General features: G+C 42.3%; 1 protein-coding gene and 1 long non-coding RNA gene across 2 annotated transcripts in view; one reads left to right on the top strand and one right to left on the bottom strand.

The window, feature by feature from the left end:
- LOC136885750 (uncharacterized) overlaps positions 1-15,815 on the bottom strand; it is a 39,326-nt gene extending 23,511 nt beyond the window's left edge. The window contains exon 1 of the long non-coding RNA XR_010861606.2: positions 15,766-15,815. This is a non-coding gene — a long non-coding RNA (uncharacterized lncRNA). The remainder of the gene's footprint in view (positions 1-15,765) is intronic.
- The window catches only part of LOC136885658 (uncharacterized), a 220,515-nt gene that overhangs the window by 180,394 nt on the left and 19,168 nt on the right, over positions 1-20,953 (top strand). The gene's annotated exons all lie outside the window — the stretch shown is intronic.

Genomic DNA, 20,953 nt, shown 5'->3' with positions numbered 1-20,953 from the left:
TCAATGTCTAAAACTGTGAAGGGGCGTGCATATTCAGATGAGGGAGATGTTGTCTTTTTCAAGTCACGAAGCTGCCGTCTGATATGTTTGGTATGTTTCTTGTCGGGAGGCACTCTTGATGTGGTAATGATGTGGGAAGCAATTTGGTCAGGTGTTACTCCTGCGGTATCTGAAGTACAAAGAATCGAGATACGATAATAAGGTATAGGACCAAAGTTGAAGACCTCTCTAAATTGAGCAGCGATTGTGTAATCTGCTTTCTGAAATGACTTACCGTTTGGAAAGTAGTTACCACGAAACGAAGGACTGCTAATCATCGAAATTCCCTCCATATATCGATATATTCCGGGGCCTAAAAGTAATACATTTGAACAGCCTGAAAATTTCCCTCAAAGGAAAGTGTCCAGTGAACAAACGACAGACCGTAGAGGCGGTAGAGGTGGGTTCCCTTGCTGATTCCGGGGAAAATGCCAACTCTGGAGGCTAAACGGTGAAAGAAAGAAAGAAATAATAAATATGCTTGTTATCAAAAGAATATCTGTTGGAGGAAACGAATCGGCAGCCAGTTCAACGAGATGAAACTACGAGTTGTATTTATTCAATGAAATGTGTATCTATATAAATAAAGTTGTATGGGTTCCGCTGTCTGTAATTTCGTTTGTTTTGCAAATTTTTCAGGTTTATCCGATTTAGGTCAACTCAAGACCGTGTCAGTGGTTTTTAACCTCCGTGTCTGTCTGTTCGTCTGTTCCACCATCACGGCGAAATGGCTGGATAGATCTCGACCAAACTTCATATATACAGTATACTCGTCCAGGGGAAGGTTTAGGTATGCATATAATTTAAAAACCGCTGAACAGAATAGGGGTCATAGGGAAAACACAAGTTGTCTTCTATTTTCTGTTATATTGATTTTCTCTAAAACCCATGTGAAACGTCTCTTTATTTTAGCCAACTTTTGTTATGAGCATAATTTCGCTTCCTCTTCAAGTGACGGAGAAACTCGCTACTTTCTGCTGGCTTCATGCTCTGCATTGAGTGGCCGACAGGCAACTTTTGCTATGTACATAATTTCGCTTGTTCACTGGACACTTCCAGGCTGTTCAAATTTATTAATTTTATGTCCCGGAATATATCGATATATGGAGGCAATTTCGATGATTAGCAGTCCTTCGTTTCGTGTTAACAGCTTTCTAAACGGTAAGTCATTCCACAAAGCAGATTACACAATGGAGAGGTCTTCAAATTTGGTCCTATACCTTATTATCGTATCTCGATGCTTTGTACTTTAGATTGCGCAATATTTCTCGATTGCAATCTAATCTCTCCAACTGGATTGTGACTGGCATTAGGAAATGGGTTCTGTCATCATAACAAGAACTATCCATCTCTATTGTGAATGGTTGTAGGAAATGTGACCTGCCATTATCATCAAAATTTCCCCAACGTGCACCTTATATCGGAAACAACGTATGGGTTCCTCCCCGTTTTGTTTCTCGGATAGCGCTAAGACACATGCAATTTAATATAATCTTACTCGCTGCGTGACGAGTAACTTACGTAGAACTCCGTATACAAGGTATAATACCGTAGCGAAGCACGGGTACATTTGCTAGTTACTAAATAAAATGAAAATAACATAACCTACTTCTTATATTATTATGTAATCGAATTTATTGCATACCAGTGCGACAGTGACGCTTTTGCAAATCTGTGTGTAACTGCGGCCATATTATCATTTATTTATTTTTCTAGTTGCTTTACGTCGCATCGACACAGATAGGTCTTATGGCGACGATGGGACAGGAAAGGGCTAGGAGTGGGAAGGAAGCGGCCGTGGCCTTAATTAAGGTACAGCCCCAGCATTTGCCTGGTGTGAAAATGGGAAACCACGGAAAACCATTTTCAGGGCTGCCGACAGTGGAGTTCGAACCTACTCTCCCGAATACTGGATACTGGCCGCACTTAAGCGACTGCAGCTATCGAGCTCGGTATATTATCATTTATTCACTGACTTGTAAATACTACGCTTCAGGTTACAAATAAGAAACAATTGCGAATTGTCTTCGATAATTTCCGAACAGTCGTCTACCAATTGCGATCATCTCACTTCAATTTTTATTTGGCGTATGATGAATAATGACATCTTTCACTGGTTGTGTAAATAGTTTATAGGTTGAGTACAAAGTAAATACAAATTATCATATCTATACAGTCAAAGAAAGCAGTTTACAAAGTTTGAAAGTACAAGAAGAAAACACAATATATTTACATCGCTATCCACCTATCAACTCTGACAGTCCATTATACACACTGAGTGTGAGTGATGTACATGTCACTAAATGTGAATGTCCAAACCCGCCACCCACTTCACTGCTTCGGGTGTTGCTGAGTTGAGGTCCTCCATGGTGCCAGTGAAAGCACGGAGTGGACATTCCTGCACTACATGTTTCATTGTTTGTCGAACCTCCCCACAATCACAGTATGGAGAAACTGACCAGCCCAGGTGTGTAAAGTAGATGCTGTTCTACCTACTCCACATCTCATGCGGTTTAGTCTACTCCAGGTGCAACGTGGCAGATCAAAGCCTGCAAGCTTTGTGGATGGGTTATCAATATCCACTATTGCCCGATGTGGGGATAAAGACCACTCTGTTAACCATTTAGAGGTGGGGTTGAATTCGCTAGATGTTATCTTCACGGCTGTCTTCCAAGCAGGCTGGCGAGACTTCAGGCGTGATCTCACTTCAATAATATTTGTGATTGTTGACCGTGATTGGTTCTGTAAATTGGATCGATCAATATTCAGTGCATGGCGGATGAGGTAAACATTCACTGTATTAGAATTATTATTATTTCTTCAAATATTAAATATGCAGTAGAAATTAGTTTGTCACCACCTATATTGTAATTGGAAAAAGTATCCTTGTTATAGAGGCAAAATAAATAAATAGAACTGAACTGCTTTAGACTTTAGTATGCTGAAGTGTACCGATGAGGACAAAATTATAATTTTCTTTATCTAGATACAGCGAGGGTGGTTGGTCCTGAGGGTGCACCTTCACTAACAGTGCGCGCGACGTATCGAGCAGAAGTCTGTTCTCTTCATCCCCTGCTAGGAGACATAATTATTCTTAGTAACTACAGTACTATTTTGTGACGTCAGGCTGACGTAAGGAGTGACCTGTGACCCGGCCACGCAACCCCCAAGGACTTTCCTTATCTCGTAGCTCTCACACCACTGAGCAGTGGAGAGCAAATCCGCCAACACGTCAAAAAACTTTCCACATACAAGTAAGAGTGATTAAGTTGGAAATAGTGTGCGAATTGCGGTACCTGCAAGCATTCCACAAGTCCTAAAGGTAAGTACAACTCGTAGCCTATCTGACTGTTGTGTGCCGAGTGCTCTGAATAGCGACCAGTGCAATCAAGTATCGTGAGACTTTCAATTCAGTACGCACATGGGTTCATATCCTCTCATCTTGTGTCTATAAACAAGGAAATAGAAATGATTGCAACAACTATTGAAATCGGGCTGAGTGGCTCAGACGGTTGAGGCGCTGGCTTTCTGACCCCAGCGCGGCAGGTTCGATCCTGGCTCAGTCCGGTAGTATTTGAAGGTGCTCAAATACGTCAGCCTCGTGTCGTTAGTTTTACTGGCACGTAAAAGAACTCCTGCGGGACAAATTCCAGCACATAGGCGCCTCCGAAAACCGTGAAAGTAGTTAGTGGGACGTAAAGCCAATAACATTATTAATAACTATTGAGATATTTCAATGATCAGTATACCAAGCAAGGTGTTCACTGGCGTACAGAAATAACCTAACAGCCTTGAATTTCAGGTCGGGAATACAAAACTGGGACAGGTAGATCATTTCAAATACTTACGATGTACCGTAAATTCTCTCAGGATGGTAGTGTAGTAAGTGAAACTGAATCAAGGTGCAGGTGAGGTAGCAGTTGTGATCAGTGATACTATGTAAGAAAGAAATCGGCTTTCTAACGAAACTAACTTTGTATTGGTCTGTTTTCAGACCGAATTCGCTGTCGAAAGCTGGGTGGACTCTGGATTTGTTACTCGTAAGTTAAAAGTAACAAATATGAAAGAAGCGATAATGATTGTTGGTACAAACAGGTGGGAAGAATGACACAATGGTATGTGAAATAAGAAGATAAACTGGATAAATGTGATGTCGGATGAAGCGAATAGAAGAGGATAGATTACCTGGGAGAAAAATGAACTCGGCCGTTGAAGGTAAGGGAAGTAGAGGGGGACAAAAACGACGATGGTTACACTCTGTTTTAAATAATTTAAATAAGTGCTGTCCAATCGACGGCCCGCAATGCACTAGAAAAGTTTGAAACACAGTACATGCAAGAGTTCTTTACGCTTGATCGGTATTATATTGTACATGCCGAGGATTTTATATAGAATTTCCGATACAATATTTTGATGTAACAAAGAGTAACAAATGAGTGATAGGATAAAATAATATTCCGCTTGCGTTAGAATGTGCACCCATGTTTCATCATCAGTTGCAGGTGCTCTGCAGTCTCTTCCTGTTAGGCGAGGGGCTCAGTGTGTACTTGTTTTGTGATAGTGTTGTGTTAACAACCTTACTTTGACTATTATGTTGGTGAAGTTTAAAGAGATCAGGAGTATTCAGTAAAAGGACGAATAATTGAATAAGGAAATCGGTCGTACCTATTGCTGAACTTTGTGACCTGCAAACAGATCCTTTTCTCAACAACAGAGAGGATAAAGATATCAATTTCTTCAAGCTTTTGTCTTAAACTCAATTTCCTCAACTCCGTGATTTTGACCTTAAAATGTCTTCCGTGTTTGCAAGTACTTACTTATGTGATGATGCCTTATCAAAGATGAAACAGATAAAATCACTTCATAGAAACTCTATTTCTAATTACTCTTTGGAGCATATATTGAGGCTAGCCACAATATATATCATTGTAAACATACCTACACTAGAATCAGAGGAAAAAACACCCACAACATTAACGAATACTGGTATCAGTGGAAGTTTGTTATTGTTCTTTATCTGTGTTATTAATTTTCAATTTAATAATAATTCCTAATAATTGAAATGTATTAAAGTTACGCTCGTTACAATGTCTCTTTATTAAATGTAGACATATCTTCAAATTGTATGCTACATATTCAAGTCGCTGAAGTGACGTATGAAGAGCAATACTAACTTTTGAATCAGGATAAGTCAAAACAATCACAAATAATTTAATAAAACCAAAGGACTTATTTGCTTTGTAACATTTCTAAAAATAATAAAAATGTTATATTACTAATTACGGGGCACACTCTTTATTTATGTTTCGCTACGGCCATCGGCTAACTTGAAGTTGGACAGCACTGATTCAAGTGGTAAGAGATGTAGAGGCCACGGCGCTGGTTACTAGTACTGTACAGTCGAGTCTCGACAATTCGAAGTGGATGGGGCCGAGCCCCTGGAACTATAGAAAAAATTCGGACTTGAGAAATTACACGAAGAAGCTTCTGTAAAAGGCAAAAATGACTTGGTGGTGGTGATTGTTTTAAGAGGAAGTACAGCTAGGCAACATCCAAACCCCATGGCACTACAGCCCTTGAAGGGCCTTGGCCTACCAAGCGACCGCTGCTCAGCCCGAAGGCCTGCAGATTACGAGGTGTCGTGTGGTCAGCACGACGAATCCTCTCGACCGTTATTCTTGGCTTTCTAGACCGGGGCCGCTATCTCACCGTCAGATAGCTCCTCAATTCTAATCACGTAGGCTGAGTGGACCTCGAACCAGCCCTCAGGTCCAGGTAAAAATCCCTGACCTGGCCGGGAATCGAACCCGGAGCCTCCGGGTGAGAGGCAGGCACACTACCCCTACACCACGGGGCCGGCGATAGCTAGGCAACATCCTCTCTATATAACAAAATTAACTTGTGGTAAAGACAGAAAATCCACAAGAGATAGTTGCCCTAGAACAAGGGGTGGCGTACGGTAACAGCATCAGAGTGGCAGTAATGTAGTTAATAATGCCATTCACATTTTCATACGTAGGCCTACGGTAAAATGAGCTTGTATATTTTAATTCTGAAACTCCCCTGTTGTACAGAGGAATAATTTAGCCTATTTACTTTTGCATATACCGTATAAATGCTGATCGACAATTGGCAGTGAATTACGTAACAAGTAAATACCGTTTAGAAACGAAACATGAATACCAAAACGAAAGAAGAAATTAACGTAACATCGAAGAGCAACCCAATCACCTCCCAGCAACTGGAGGGTATGTAATATATTTCTTCAAAGTACTTAAAGCAGGGTTTGTAGTATCTCTTCTTTTCAGAATTAACTTCCTTGGACTGTGAACTGTTTTGTTGTTGGATCACTAACAACGCCGATTTTTCTCTTCCTGCCAGTCGTTACAGTGCGCTTCTTCAAGGACTTCAAATGTTCCAGATAGTTTTGAGAAATTCTTCAATACTACTCGTGACCCTGTGGTGCCTGTTATTTAAACGTTGTAGGGTCTGTTTCAGTAGTGATGAAAACAATGACAATCACTTCATTAAAATTTTAAAATATTTTCTTCCCATTTTCACACCAGCCAACGCCGAAGACCTTCGAGGTGTTAGTGCGACGCTAGCGACGTTTTAACGAACTGCTCCATCACGCCACCGTCTGAACAGCACGTCGCAGTGTTTATCTTTCCCCTCGTATCCCCCCGTAGAATAACATCCACGGTATCCCCTCCCTGTCGTGAGAACCGACTAAAAGGGGCCGTAGGGGCTCTCAACTTGGGAGCGTGGATTGGCGAACACGGGACGCTTCGCTGAGTCCTATCATTGCTTCCACTTACTTGTTGTAGGTTCCTCAATTTCGTCCCCCTTATCCGACCTCCCTTGATCAACTCTTGTTCTTTTCTGACCCCGACGGTATTAGAGCACTCGAGGCCTAGCGAGTCCTTTGTGGCCCTTGTCTTTCTTTGGCAGATATCTAATTCCCTCCATGGGAATTTAGAATTTCCATTTGGAATTGCTAGGCGGGCATTAATTCCATTGTGGAGTTTTATTTCCCGTATGCAGTTATCAGACTGTGCCTCATAAATAGGCTTCTGATAAGTTCTCCTGCATACAACCCAGCATCAGTGGGTAGGGTCTGACACATCCCACTCTGACGAGTCTAGTGTCAGACCTAAGACGAAATGCTGGTTAATAGAGCAAACACCTGAAAAGCCATACATTTAGATATGTTCATTTTCCGAGGTGTCGGATCCCTTCCATTTTTTTTCTTTCTGATTAGTGTTATATAGAAGATGGTTGCCTAGTTGTACTTCCTCTTAAAACAGTAATCACCACCACCACCTTTCCCCTCTCCCGCATCAAAAACTGATGATTTATTATTTTTGTTGTTCAATTTGTTCAGCTCTGATTTATCGAAATATCGAGACTCAAAATACAAGCAGCCTACAGGATTTAGAGAAGATTTATGGAGGCGCTTAGATAATTCAGAGGCTTGCAGACTGAACGTTCGAAGGCATAACAGATGTGTTATTCCTATAACAGATGTGTTATTCCTTGTGTGCATCCCCAAGAATGTTTCTCAGAAACTATTGAAGATAGAGAGCTGAAATTTTGTAACAGAACTCTTAGACAGATATTAGATTAATGTAGACCATTTTTAGCGTTTTAGATGAAATATTTCCCATATTTAGTTAGAACCAAACACTGAACATTTTCAGTATTTCTTGTTTGTAAATACAGAAATCCACACTGTAGAATTCTCACACACTACAAATGCAATAATGGTCTACTTTTAACACCAGATTACGGTGAACCTCTATGAAAAAAATTAATTCCAGTAAAGTTGCTGGTTTCTGATATACACCTACGGTACCAACCCATGAAGTGACAAAATCTATCGAACCAATCAATCATTCGCTACTGATCTGCATTTAGGGCAGTCGCCCAGGTGGCAGATTCCCTATCTGCTCTTTTCCTAGCCTTTTCTTAAATGATTTCAATGAGATTGGAAATTTATTGAACATCTCCCTTGGTAAATGTTACAAAATCTCATAAAAAAATTATAACAAAAGTAATTTTTGGGAAAGTGCAACTTGGATAATTGGTTTATATCATATCATCTATTCACCTATTTAATGTATAGAATAGGTGATATTATAAACCAGTTAGCATCCTACATATAGTATCTTCAATACGGATCCACAATGATATTTATCACTTGCAACATTTAAAATACTTGTAAAGGTATACTGACATTATCATAATAATTACAACCTTGTGCATTCTAAACTTCAGTAGTAGAAATACCATGAATATAAGCAAATACTGCAGCATTTTCTATGATGTTCACATACAGTTCCCCTTAACAGTGTATCTTACGTCAATTTTTTTAATGTTGTGGCTATTTATGTACTTCTCTCCGAAAGTTCGAAGACTTGCTGGTCACTGGCTATGTCGTTACCTTTAGACAGCGATCTGATTTGCTGCACGAGTTGTTTCCCTCCATGACTGAATTAGCTAGCATACGTGAAAAATGCACTAACTAAAAATAAACTAGATTCACTCTCCACATAGCAGGTACAGGGACTGTTTAAGGTCAGATATCAGAATCCGTTCTGAAAATTCAGAGGATTTAAGAAATGTGCTAATGTAGGTGAAATTGATGGCGTTAATGTTGGTGACATCCCTCTCTTTAAATGTGCACGACTGACGTCCTGTAATGTGGAGCTGTCGTTTTCGCAGTACAAGGCGTTCTTTAGAGATAGTGGGCATGCATTTGTGATGGACAGTTTGGTGATTAACTTAGTTGTTCACTGCAATTCTGAGACTACTTCTAACAACAAATATTCCAGCGTGTGATTGGTGACTACGAACTGCTACTTTTTCCCTTTTTTATGAATACTGTAATGTCTACTCTGGGTCTGGCACATCAAAAATCAGTATACCATATGTACTGTACTTTTCTATACAAAGACTTAAGGAGCATGTTTGTTAGCACTATATTTTAATATAATAAGTTAAACGTCCTTACCTCTTGAACGCGAGTGGTTATACGATATTTAAAGCAGAATATTTTAAACTTACCAAATATTTTTAGCTTTTCAGCACACAAAATTATTTTGCACATTTTAACACAAAAATCTGCTCCCTTAGTATGGGCGTTCGTAAAGTGCCCTAGTTTGAACCTAGGAATATGGTAGAATAATTTTAAACAGGCGCTTCTCCTCCTTATCTTACAATGAATGGGCTGGCGGAGATAAAGCTAACCGCGTAATACGATATCTGCCAACAAGCCTTCATTGAATTATCTGGCATGCACCGCGCACTTATCAGAGTAGACCTAGTAGGGAAGTGCGCCGCCAGAGAAACCGACGCGTTCAATCTGTGAGCAAATCATGGTCACCTGGAACAGCACGGAAGGCGGTGGGCTATCTAGATGGCAGCACTAGTTGGAGACTAGCACGCAAATTTATCAGGAGCATTTCACAAAGGGGCTTCTTTTCTCGGAAACTTATTTGTTATTCTTCGGTTTGAGAGATGTATTTTGATATGAATATGTGTTATGACTGGGGGTCGTCTTAAAAATTTGCGTAACGCGACAAAGTATGTGACGGAAGTGATGTCGCATTAGTCGTTACCGTGGACCTTGGTCGCCAAAGATGCTCCGTCAGTCAACTGATGCAAATAAATCGTTCGTTGTCAATATTAGTCTCATTTACTGAAATAGCTTTTCGCAAAATTTCTTTGTTTTATTTATTTAAGATCGTTTCAACTTCCTGTGGGTTACGATATCACAACTTCCTTAACTGTTGATGTTCTTTCTTTTTACACCATTACTCCTTAATTGTCTGGCTCACGTTTGCTTGTTCCTCATCCGAGAACACGTTCTTGTTCTCCTGGGTTTCTCTACGAACAGATCCGTCACCTCCTGTTCTGTTTGTAATTTAACTCCCTCCTCAATGCCACATTCTTAAGATCCTGATGAACTTTTTCAGCCGTGGTACTTGGGTCTTCCTTCTTTCCTGGAAGATGAGGATCTTATTTGCTAGGCGTTCCGGTCCCATTCGTCTCAGGTGTCCATAGAAAGTCAGTCGGGGCCGATGACCTTTGATGTTAGGCCCCTTAAAACAACAAGCATCAGCAAAGTCAGTCGCCTTTTTCTTATCGAGGTTGAAATGTTGCCGCATTTTTCATGCAGCTCTTGATTTGATCTCAAACGGAAGGTAAACTCATTTCCTGTTGCTTTCTTGGGTCCCAGAATTTTCCTCAGTAATTTACGCTCTTTCTTTTCTATTTCGGTAATCCCCTTTCTGGTAATTTTCTCCGTTGCATAGATGCATTCAGGTTTCACCACGGTATTATAGAGTCTGAGTTTGGCTTGATAGTAGAGGGATTTGGACTTGTAAGTTTCCTGGCATAGTCTGAATGCAATCTCCATCTTATTTGCTCTTTCTTCGATAGCTGGCTTCTCTTGTTAGGAGTCAGAATCTCCCCTAGATGTTTGAATTTGTGCACTCTCATTATGTCATCATACTTGGTCTTTATTACACTGACTGACAGAGCAAATGCAACACCAAGAAGGAGTGGTCAGAACTTTATGCCAATTGCAGGGTAGACTGACGTCACTGAGGTATGCTCATGATGTGAAATGCGCCGCTGTGCTGCGCACGTAGCGAACGATAAATGGGACACGGCGTTGGCGAATGGCCACTTCGTACCGTGATTTCTCAGCCGACAGTCATTGTAGAACGTGTTGTCGTGTGCCACAGGACACGTGTATAGCTAAGAATGCCAGGCCGCCGTCAACGGAGGCATTTCCAGCAGACAGACGACTTTACGAGGGATATGGTGATCGGGCTGAGAAGGGCAGGTTGGTCGCTTCGTCAAATCGCAGCCGATACCCATACGGATGTGTCCACGGTGCAGCGCCTGTGGCGAAGATGGTTGGCGCAGGGACATGTGGCACGTGCGAGGGGTCCAGGCGCAGCCCGAGTGACGTCAGCACGCGAGGATCGGCGCATCCGCCGCCAAGCGGTGGCAGCCCCGCACGCCACGTCAACCGCCATTCTTCAGCATGTGCAAGACACCCTGGCTGTTCCAATATCGACCAGAACAATTTCCCGTCGATTGGTTGAAGGAGGCCTGCACTCCCGGCGTCCGCTCAGAAGACTACCATTGACTCCACAGCATAGACGTGCACGCCTGGCATGGTGCCGGGCTAGAGCGACTTGGATGAGGGAATGGCGGAACGTCGTATTCTCCGATGAGTCACGCTTCTGTTCTGTCAGTGATAGTCACCGCAGACGAGTGTGGCGTCGGCGTGGAGAAAGGTCAAATCCGGCGGTATCTGTGGAGCGCCCTACCGCTAGACAACGCGGCATCATGGTTTGGGGCGCTATTGCGTATGATTCCACGTCACCTCTAGTGCGTATTCAAGGCACGTTAAATGCCCACCGCTACGTGTAGCATGTGCTGCGGCCGGTGGCACTCCCGTACCTTCAGGGGATGCCCAATGCTCTGTTTCAGCAGGATAATGCCCGCCCACACACTGCTCGCATCTCCCAACAGGCTCTACGAGGTGTACAGATGCTTCCGTGGCCAGCGTACTCTCCGGATTTCTCACCAATCGAACACGTGTGGGATCTCATTGGACACCGTTTGCAAACTCTGCCCCAGCCTCGTACGGACGACCAACTGTGGCAAATGGTTGACAGAGAATGGAGAACCATCCCTGAGGACACCATCCGCACTCTTATTGACTCTGTACCTCGACGTGTTTCTGCGTGCATCGCCGCTCGCGGTGGTCCTACATCCTACTGAGTCGATGCCGTGCGCATTGTGTAACCTGCATATCGGTTTGAAATAAACATCAATTATTCGTCCGTGCCGTCTCTGTTTTTTCCCCAACTTTCATCCCTTTCGAACCACTCCTTCTTGGTGTTGCATTTGCTCTGTCAGTCAGTGTATTTATTTACATCCGTGGAGTGATCATCGAACCAGTCAGTCCTTTGACCATATCAGGCCTTGTGAACATTACCTGCCAAGAGGTTTCTGTAATGTTGTTAGATGTAGAGGTCCTATTTCATCACACGTGAAGAGTTCCAGACCTGGACAGCAGGCAATGGTACGATGATAAACGGAGTTAAAAGTCAGGTTGGGAGTTTCACTAATAGGTGAACTTTTTTCGGTTGTAATTACGGCGTTGATGGGGTGAAAGTTCCTTATAAGGATCATCAAGTAGGTACCTAGGTGTTCATTAGGGTGATCACACAAACGGGATTGTAAATAAAGAGTACAGATCTCTTCATATAGTTATGAGGGTATTTAGAGGCTGTAGTAAGGATGTAAAGGAGAGGGCACATAAGTCTCTGATCAGATCATAATATGAGTAGCCTAAGGTTCCAGTGTACGGCATCCTCACCAGGATTACTTGATACGAGATCCGGAAAAGATCCAAAGGAAAGCAGCACGCTTTGGTTCTGGATGATTTCCGACAAAAGAGTAGCGTCACGAAAATGTTGCAAAATTTGGTCTGGGAAGACTTGGGAGTAAGGAGACGAGGAAAGGGGACAAATATTCATTTATAGGAATAGGAGTTAGCGATTGGAATAATTTACCAAGGGAGATGCTCGATAAATTTCCAAATTCCTTGCAATTATTTAAGAAAAGGACTAGGTAAACAACAGATAGGGAATCTTGTCATCTGGGCGACTGCCCTAAATGCAGATCAGTGGTGATTGATTGAACTGTGCCCTGCTGGCAAGAAAGAACACAGCCTCTTGTGGTATCAGGCCATCGGCGTGTACCAACTGGTACCTCGACTCATCTGACCAGGCGACCTTTTGCTATGCTTCGAACGTTCCAGGGCGATATTCCTTTGCGCATGTCAGTCATTGTGCCTTGTGGTGGTGGTTTTGTTTTAAAAGGAAGTACAACTATACAACCATCATCTATATAACACCAATCAAAGAAAAAAATTGAAAGGGGTCCGACACGTGCAAAAATTAAGGTATAGGACAAACAACGGCAAGGACCTAGGTCTCAATATCAGGAAAGATCTTCATTGGGGTAATCACGTAATGATTGTAAATAAAGGGTACAGATCTCTGAACATGGTTATGAAGGTATTTAGGGGTTGTAGTAAGGATGTAAAGTAGAGGGCACGTAAGTCTCTGGTAAGACTCCAACTAGAGTATGGTTCCAGTGTATGGGACCCTCACCAGGATTACTTGATTCAGGAACTGGAAAAAAATCGATTTGTTATGGTCCGACAAAAGAGTAGCCTAACAAAAATGTTCCCAAGTTTGGGCTGGGAAGACTTGGGGGAAAGGAGACTGCTCGACTAAGTGGTATGTTCCGAGTTGTCAGTGGAGAGATGGCGTGGAATGACATTAGTAGACGAATAAGTTTGAGTGGTGTCTTTAAAAGTAGGAAAGATCACAATATGAAGATGAAGTTGCAATTCAGGAGGACAAATTGGGGCAAATATTCGTTTATAGGAAGGGGAGTTAGGAATTGGAATAACTTACCAAGGGAGATGTTCAATAAATTTCCAATTTATTTGCAATCATTTAAGAAAAGGCTAGTAAAACAACAGATAGGGAATCTGCTACCTGGGCGACTGCCCTAAATGCAGAGATTGATTGATTGATTGATTGATTGATTGATTGATTGATTGGCCACGAAGGGCGTGAAAAAGAAAGAACCCCTAGGACTCGCAATCCTAATACCCTCGGGTTCGAAAGAGAACAAGAGTTGACCAAGAGAGGTGGACAATAAGAGAGTCCCGCTCCTTGAGCTAACGGCATGAGCACTGTAAAAGCCGAGAGCAGGTGACTTCTAGTAGTTTGTGCTGTACAGACTAGATGATGGTATATGGAGTCAAGGTGCAAGCAAAGCCACAGCATTGTACCTGGCTAAGTATCTGACTGTATGTTATAAATTTCATTCCGTACTGACGATTATCACTTTACAAATAAAAAAAATCTTATATTATCCTCCTTTTCTAAACAAAAATCCCATCTATATTAGATGGGGCAATATCTATACATGTTTCAGCCTATCTAAAGGCCATCCTCAGTAGAAGCTTATATATTACATTTATGCAAATAAATAAAAACACTAGTAAAGTGTGTGGAATTAAAAGACAATGATCATTATTGACATATTAAAAACATGTTGAGGTAGAAAAAATCATCTCATCTAAAAACTCGTTTGGTTGACATAGAAACTTGCTAATCCTTTTAAAAGTGGAAATCTGTAATGCGAAGCGTAGTGAGGCCGTCAATAATGGGTTAATGAGTACGCATCATTCGTTGAAAGGTTGTCGTCTCGAGTGGTTCGACCTTGTCGGTCTCGTGTCTCTATTGTTGTTTTTAGCGTGTTTATTTGTTTGCATAAATGTAATAGTTCAGCTTCTACTGACGATGGCCTTTAGATAGGCTGAAGCATGTATAGAATTTATCCCATCTAATATAGATGTTTTTTGTATTGAAAAGGAGGATGATATAGGACTTTTATTTGTAACGCGAGTATCTGATACAATCGTACAGTTCGTTCGTCGTTCATTGTTTATACTGTATTCTTAAACAAGATTTCTTGTTGGTCTGCAGTATTTCTATGAGTGCACATAGTAGTCAAAGGAGAATTTAGTTATCACATGTCAAAATAATGAATTCTGTTTCCTAAGCATAACTTAATGAAATGAAGATAATTAAACTTATTTTGCTTCCTCACCATTATCTAATGCACTGTATAGGACGTGACATTAGGCGCAATAAAACTGTTAAAAGTTTCTATCTATGTAGATACGATGCCCTTCACTCGTTTAACCGAGAGCCGTACAAGCAGTTACTAGGCTGTATTCTGCTCCTTTACCTGCCTGAAATGAAGCGCTGCTTATTGAGCCCAATTGTGCTCGGCTTCAGGATTGATGAAAGTTAGGAACCTGGAACAAGTAAATGGAATCAATGCTAGGACTCGCCTAACGTCGCCAACCCACGCTCCCACGTTAAGAGCCCGTGGGGCCCGTTTTAGTCGCCTCTAACGACAGCCTGGAAATACCACAAAGGGACGGGTGTCGAGCAGAGATTTTCACGGGAGGCCGATAGCTCTGGATGGTTTGGCTGTTCACACGTCCTTGTCTAGCATTGAACTGAATGCTCTGCTGCACTGTAGTTCGTCTATCAGTTCTTACGATCCAAGCTAGCCGACGGCGATTCCTGTCATCAACGCGTTGTGCACCACGATGATTAACACTGGCGGCGATGCTTTTGCCTGAATCCACGTACTCACTGTATTTAAAGCACATAAAAATCGTGTTTTACAGCTTGTGAACAAAAAGGGTGCCAAATTTCACATAACGAATATTTTTATTTGGATCTAACTAATCGTTTTTGAGAGACATCTGTGTGGAATGTGGAGTCAAGTCTAGTAGGAAGTGCTTCGAAGGGAGAAAACTGGCTCAGATGCTATGAAACTACCACGAAAGAAATTCCGGCAATGAGTTCTCTAGAGTACGATGAGATGAGGCCTCACTCATGGCCATCCATTAGTACTTCACATCACAGCCTGCACGGTTGCTAGGTAACATCGCCTCATGCGTTTTTGTCGCTTATTTCGTGACGCAAGTTTTCACAAGATCTCCAGCCATAAGACATAGTAATGTTAAAATGACAATACAGAAGTACAAGCGTTTATAAACATTTCACGTAATATGGCTACCCACCTCTACCTACTACCTACCCTCTCTAGCCGATGTTGTCAGGGTTGAAGGGTCTGACATTGTGGTGTTGTTGGTACAGAGACAAGGCTGCGGTTGTGATGTGTCCTCATGGGGGAACCGGCCGAGTCTAGACTTGACGGGGGTCGTGTGGGGGTCAGTGCCGTGGGGGTCGCATCGGGTCGGGGGGTCACAAGATAACGAACGCTTCTCAGAGCTTGCCTTGCGTCGCCTCTTTTCGTCTCGTTTTATTTCTTTCCAAAAGGAAATAAACCAGTAATAAGAAGCTCGTTATCAGCTAGTCTCTATCCATCTTCCTCTACGCTTGTCCCGCTTCGTCCTCCTCCTAGGATTGAAACATTTCACTTTGTGCACGCTATCTAGAATAGCTCTGATAACATTGTCCTGAATGCAGGGAGTGCAGCATATTCTGCTTGTATTTATAGGGCGAACAGATGATAATCTCAAATAAGACCCGCAGACCTGAAATGTAGGACAAGTCGCCAAAAATGTAGGCTACATTGCCACTCGACTAATGTTGTATCTAGCGAATTTACGATAGTCTCTAGGTTTAAAACTATTTGAAGGTCATTACCACGGCTGGGATTTTTATGTGAATAGATTTTTTTTTTTTCATATTAGCTACAGTTAAAATGTTGTGGTATGGTCATGAATTAGGGCAATCCATACTTCCAGGTATATTACTTTTTTACATTCTTTTTGGAAAACTTCTGTATTTACGTTGTTTAACATGTTATTTTAAACTAGCCAAATTACCCGTTCTTCGTACAAGGAGCAGTGATTAAAGTGGTTAACGACGCTAAATATGAATCCTAAAACTATGCAATATTAAAAAACTATTGAAATAAAGTATGGTGTTGCGACGGACGACCCAACATACCGAACGCACATACAAACTCATATTTCCATACGCGAAAATACTATGTTACTTTGGAGGAGCAGAGTGCCCTGTACGGACAGACACAAAGACATTACTCACTGATATGATTCAAGGCATTTATTCTATACGAATAAATAATTTTGATCACTGAACACATTCATTAATGTAATTTACACTTGAAAATGAAAATCCACAGCCTTTTTCCAGTCATTCGACGAATGGAATGAATGAAGACCCCATCTAGTGACGAGGATAGGAATTGTGCCGGCTGCCGAAGCCTGTCGCACTCCTTTGGGGCAATGATTAATGAACGACAGATGAAATGAAATTGGAGTGTGTTGCTGGAATGAAATATGACAGGCAAAACCGGAGTACCCGGAGAAATGCTTGTCCGCCTCTGCTTTGTCCAGCACAAATCTCACATGGAATGACCGGGACTTGAACGACGAAACCCAGCGGTGAGAGGCGCTGGCCGTGCGGTTAGGGCCGCGTAGCTTTGAGCTTGCATCCGGGAAATAGTGGGTTCGAACCCCACTGTCGGCAGCCCTGAAGATGGTTTTCCGTGGTTTCCCATTTTCATACCAGGCAAATGCTGGGGCTGTACCTTAATTAAGGCCACGGCCGCTTCCTTCACACTCCTAGACCTTTCCTATACTATCGTCGTCATAAGACCTATCTGTGTCGGTGCGACATAAAGCCAGTTGTAAAAAAAAAAAAAAAAAAAAAAAACTCCATCTACCGAGGGAGTTCGCTGGATGGTAACTGTAATCTTGTAGTCGGGACATATTGGGTTCAAACCCCTGTATCTGCATCCTTTAAGATAGCTTTCTGTGGTTTCCCATTTTCATATCAAGCAAATGCTAGGTCGCGGGTCCTAGCAACTTTCTGTGCCAGTGTTCAATCAGTCACTACTGATCTGCATTTCGGACAGTCGCCCAGGTGGCAAGATTCCCTATCTGTTGTTTTCCTAGCCTTTTCTCAAATGATTGCAAAGAAATTGGAAATTTATTGAACATCTCCCTTGGTAAGTTATTCCAATTCGTAACTCCCCTTCCTTAAACGAATATTTGCTTCAGTTTGTCCTCTTGAATTCCAAATTTATCTTCATATTGTGATCTTTCCTACTGTTAAAGACACCATTCAAACTTATTCATCTACTAATGTCATTCCATGCCATCTCTCCACTGACAGCTCGGAACATACCACTTAGTTCAGCAGCACGTCTCCTTTCTCCCAGGTCTTCCCAGCCTAAACTTTGCAACATTTTTGTAACGCTATTCTTTTGTCGGAAATCAGCCTGAACAAATCGAGCTGCTTTTCTTTGGATTTTTTTTCCAGTTCTTGAATCATGTAATCCTGCCCTGTTTGATGCGATGTTAAACCATCAGGGGAAGGAAATCCACCGAGCTGAATCTCTCACTGCCGTTTTATAAACTATGAACAACGAACTACTTATAACTACTTTGATCCAAGAACTCGTTCTATTATTCCTCACTGCGGCTCAATTATCAATATAAATGCCCCTGAGCGCGCAGCTGTGTGCTTGCATTTAGGAGATAGTGGTTCGAACCCCACTGTTGGCAGCCCTGAACATGGTTTTCCGTGTGGTTTCCCGTTTTCACATTAAGCAAATGCTGGGGCTGTACCTTAATTAGGGCCACGGCCGCTTCCTTCCGACTCCTATAATGGCCATGAGATCTCTCTGTGTCAGTGCGAAATTGTAAAAAAAATGCTCCTGATCTCGTAGTCCGTCAACATGGGGATGGTACTGTCACATGCCTTCTCTAGATCTACGAAAAGAGAATTCCTGGGAATATTATAACAATAAGGAGAAAAAGAAAGCCTCCGTGACTCAGGCGGCAGCGCGCCGGCCTCTCACCGCTGGTTCCGTCGTTCAAATCCCGGTCACTCCATATGAGATTTGTGCTGGACAATGCGGAGGCAGCACACCTTTTTCTCCGGTACTCTGGTTTTCCCTGTCATAATTAATTCCAGCAACACTCTGCATTAACATTTCATTGTATCTGTCAGTCATTAACCATTGCCCCAGAGGAGTGCGACAGGCTTCGGCAGCCGGCACCAATTCCTATCGCCGCTAGATGGTGCTTCATTCATTCAATTCCTGACCCGGTCGAATGACTGGAAACAGACTGTGGATTTTCATTTTCAAGGAGAAAATGAGGACACACGATCATAAATCACACACAGCAGGTGCGCTATAAACGAGCTGACGGCATGATCAATCTCTCCCTCTTGTGAACGACCTAATGAGTCATGCCACAGGTCTAGGACTGTGCCGACTTAAGTAGCCTACTATTCATTTTTACAGCTGTGAAGGTTCTGCGAAATGTAATACAATACGTTTACTGAGAAAATAACGTGTGTGTTTCTAAGAACTGGCAGGTGGACGGTAAACGTAACGGAATATCAGGAAAATTCCAATGCGTTTACAAGTACCATATAAGATATTTTGGAACTATTGTTTCCCTTGACAAAGCGGAGGCGGGACAGATTTTTCTCCGGGTCCTCCGGTTTTCCTTGTCATCTTTAATTCCAACAACACTCTCCGTTAACATTTCATTTCATCTGTCAGTCATTTACTGTATCATTGCCCCAGAGGAATGCGACAGGCTTCGGCAGCCGGTACATTTCCTATTCTCGCCACTAGATGGGGGCTTCATTCATTTCCATTCTGGCCCGGTCGAATGACTGGAAACAGGCTGTGGATTTTTATTTGCCTAGAATATACATTTCGCCGGCACCGCGGTGTAGGGGTAGCGTGTTCGTCTCTTGCCTGGAGGCTTCGACTTCGATTCCCGGACCTGGATCGGAGGGCTCGTTGGAGGTCTACTCAGCCTACGTTATTTGAGCTATCTGACGGTGAGATAGCTGATTCGGTCTAGAAAGCCAAGAAGATTCGTCGTGCTGACCACATGACACCCTGTAACCTGCAGGTCTTCGGGCTGAACAGCGGTCGCTTGGTAGGCCAAGGCCCTTCCAGGATATTGAGGTTATACATTTTAATTTCAATAAAAGCAGTCGCTTTTCTGCGCATCTCAGAGTGCGATTAAAGCTAGCGATGGCTGAATAACAAACATTTTGAAATTGCCATAGCTTTTGATTTACATTGTTACCTTTCAGCCAATGTTAATTCTTTTTTAATTATCACCTGGGGACGGATTTTGCCCTATTTGCCTTTTTTATTCCCTTCTTCAGAAATGTAGTCATCTAGCCTATTATTTATTATTTATTTAGCTTATGGCTAGTGCATAACTCTACATACAAATATTCAAAAATATAACAAACAATATAACACCTTAAACAATCAACCAATCTCTAAAACAGTTCATAAACTTAAATCCAAGCTGTCGAACCATTGTACAACCCCGTCAGAAGCACACACAAACTCCTTTAGCTGACCGGAGTATGACCTCCTAGGACATTCGGTGACAATATGACGGATGGTCTGTTTCTTCTCAGCGCAGTCGCACTCAGGGGAGGAGCGCATACCCCACATATGCAACAATGACCCACATCGTCCATGATTGATACGGACTCTGTTGAGAAGAACCCAAGTTCTTCTGGGGAGATTAAAACCAGGTGGTGGGTGTTGGAGACTAAAGAGGGTCTGCCATTCATCAGAACCGTTAAAGTTCCTGTAGATGAGTTCCCTTGCAGTCTGAATGGGTGGAGATCTTGACTTCAGACGTCCATACCTAACAACCATGTCTTCATGAATGGGAAGACTTGGGTTCATTGTTATCTTCCTGAACTCGCGAATTACAGTAGGTTATTTTGTCTGCGAATCCTTGGAGGTGTTATGTGACTCAAGACTGGCAACCAGAAAAGAGGAGTAGATCTGACTGCGCCGCTGACAATGCGCATCGTGTGATTCAGAACAACATCAATATTCTTAACATAAGGGCTATTCAACCAAACAGATGAACAATACTCGGCTGTAGAGTATACCAGTCCCAGTGCTGACGACCTAAGAGTGGATGCTGATGCTCCCCATGTAGAACCTGCAAGTTTCTGAATGATATTGTTCCTGGTCTTCAGTTTAGCAGCGGTAGTTGTGTTTGAGCCTGTTCTGAATGGTGATGCCCACAATTTTTTTTTTTAATTATTATTTTTTTTTTTTTTTTTTGCATACAATTGACATATTTGTATTCTTATAGAACTGAATGTTGACCTGGCATATATACAGTGCCATTTCTACGGCATCGCAGACGCTGTTACGAAGCTTGAGACAAGAAACTGTTAGAAACTCTCCACATTGTTAGGCAAATTTCGAAAATCTTAGAGGAAGT

Source organism: Anabrus simplex, chromosome 14, assembly GCF_040414725.1.
Source record: "Anabrus simplex isolate iqAnaSimp1 chromosome 14, ASM4041472v1, whole genome shotgun sequence".
Lineage (NCBI taxonomy): Eukaryota > Metazoa > Arthropoda > Insecta > Orthoptera > Tettigoniidae > Anabrus > Anabrus simplex.
Note: the sequence above shows the minus strand (reverse complement) of the source record. Positions and strands in the feature narration are given on the sequence as shown.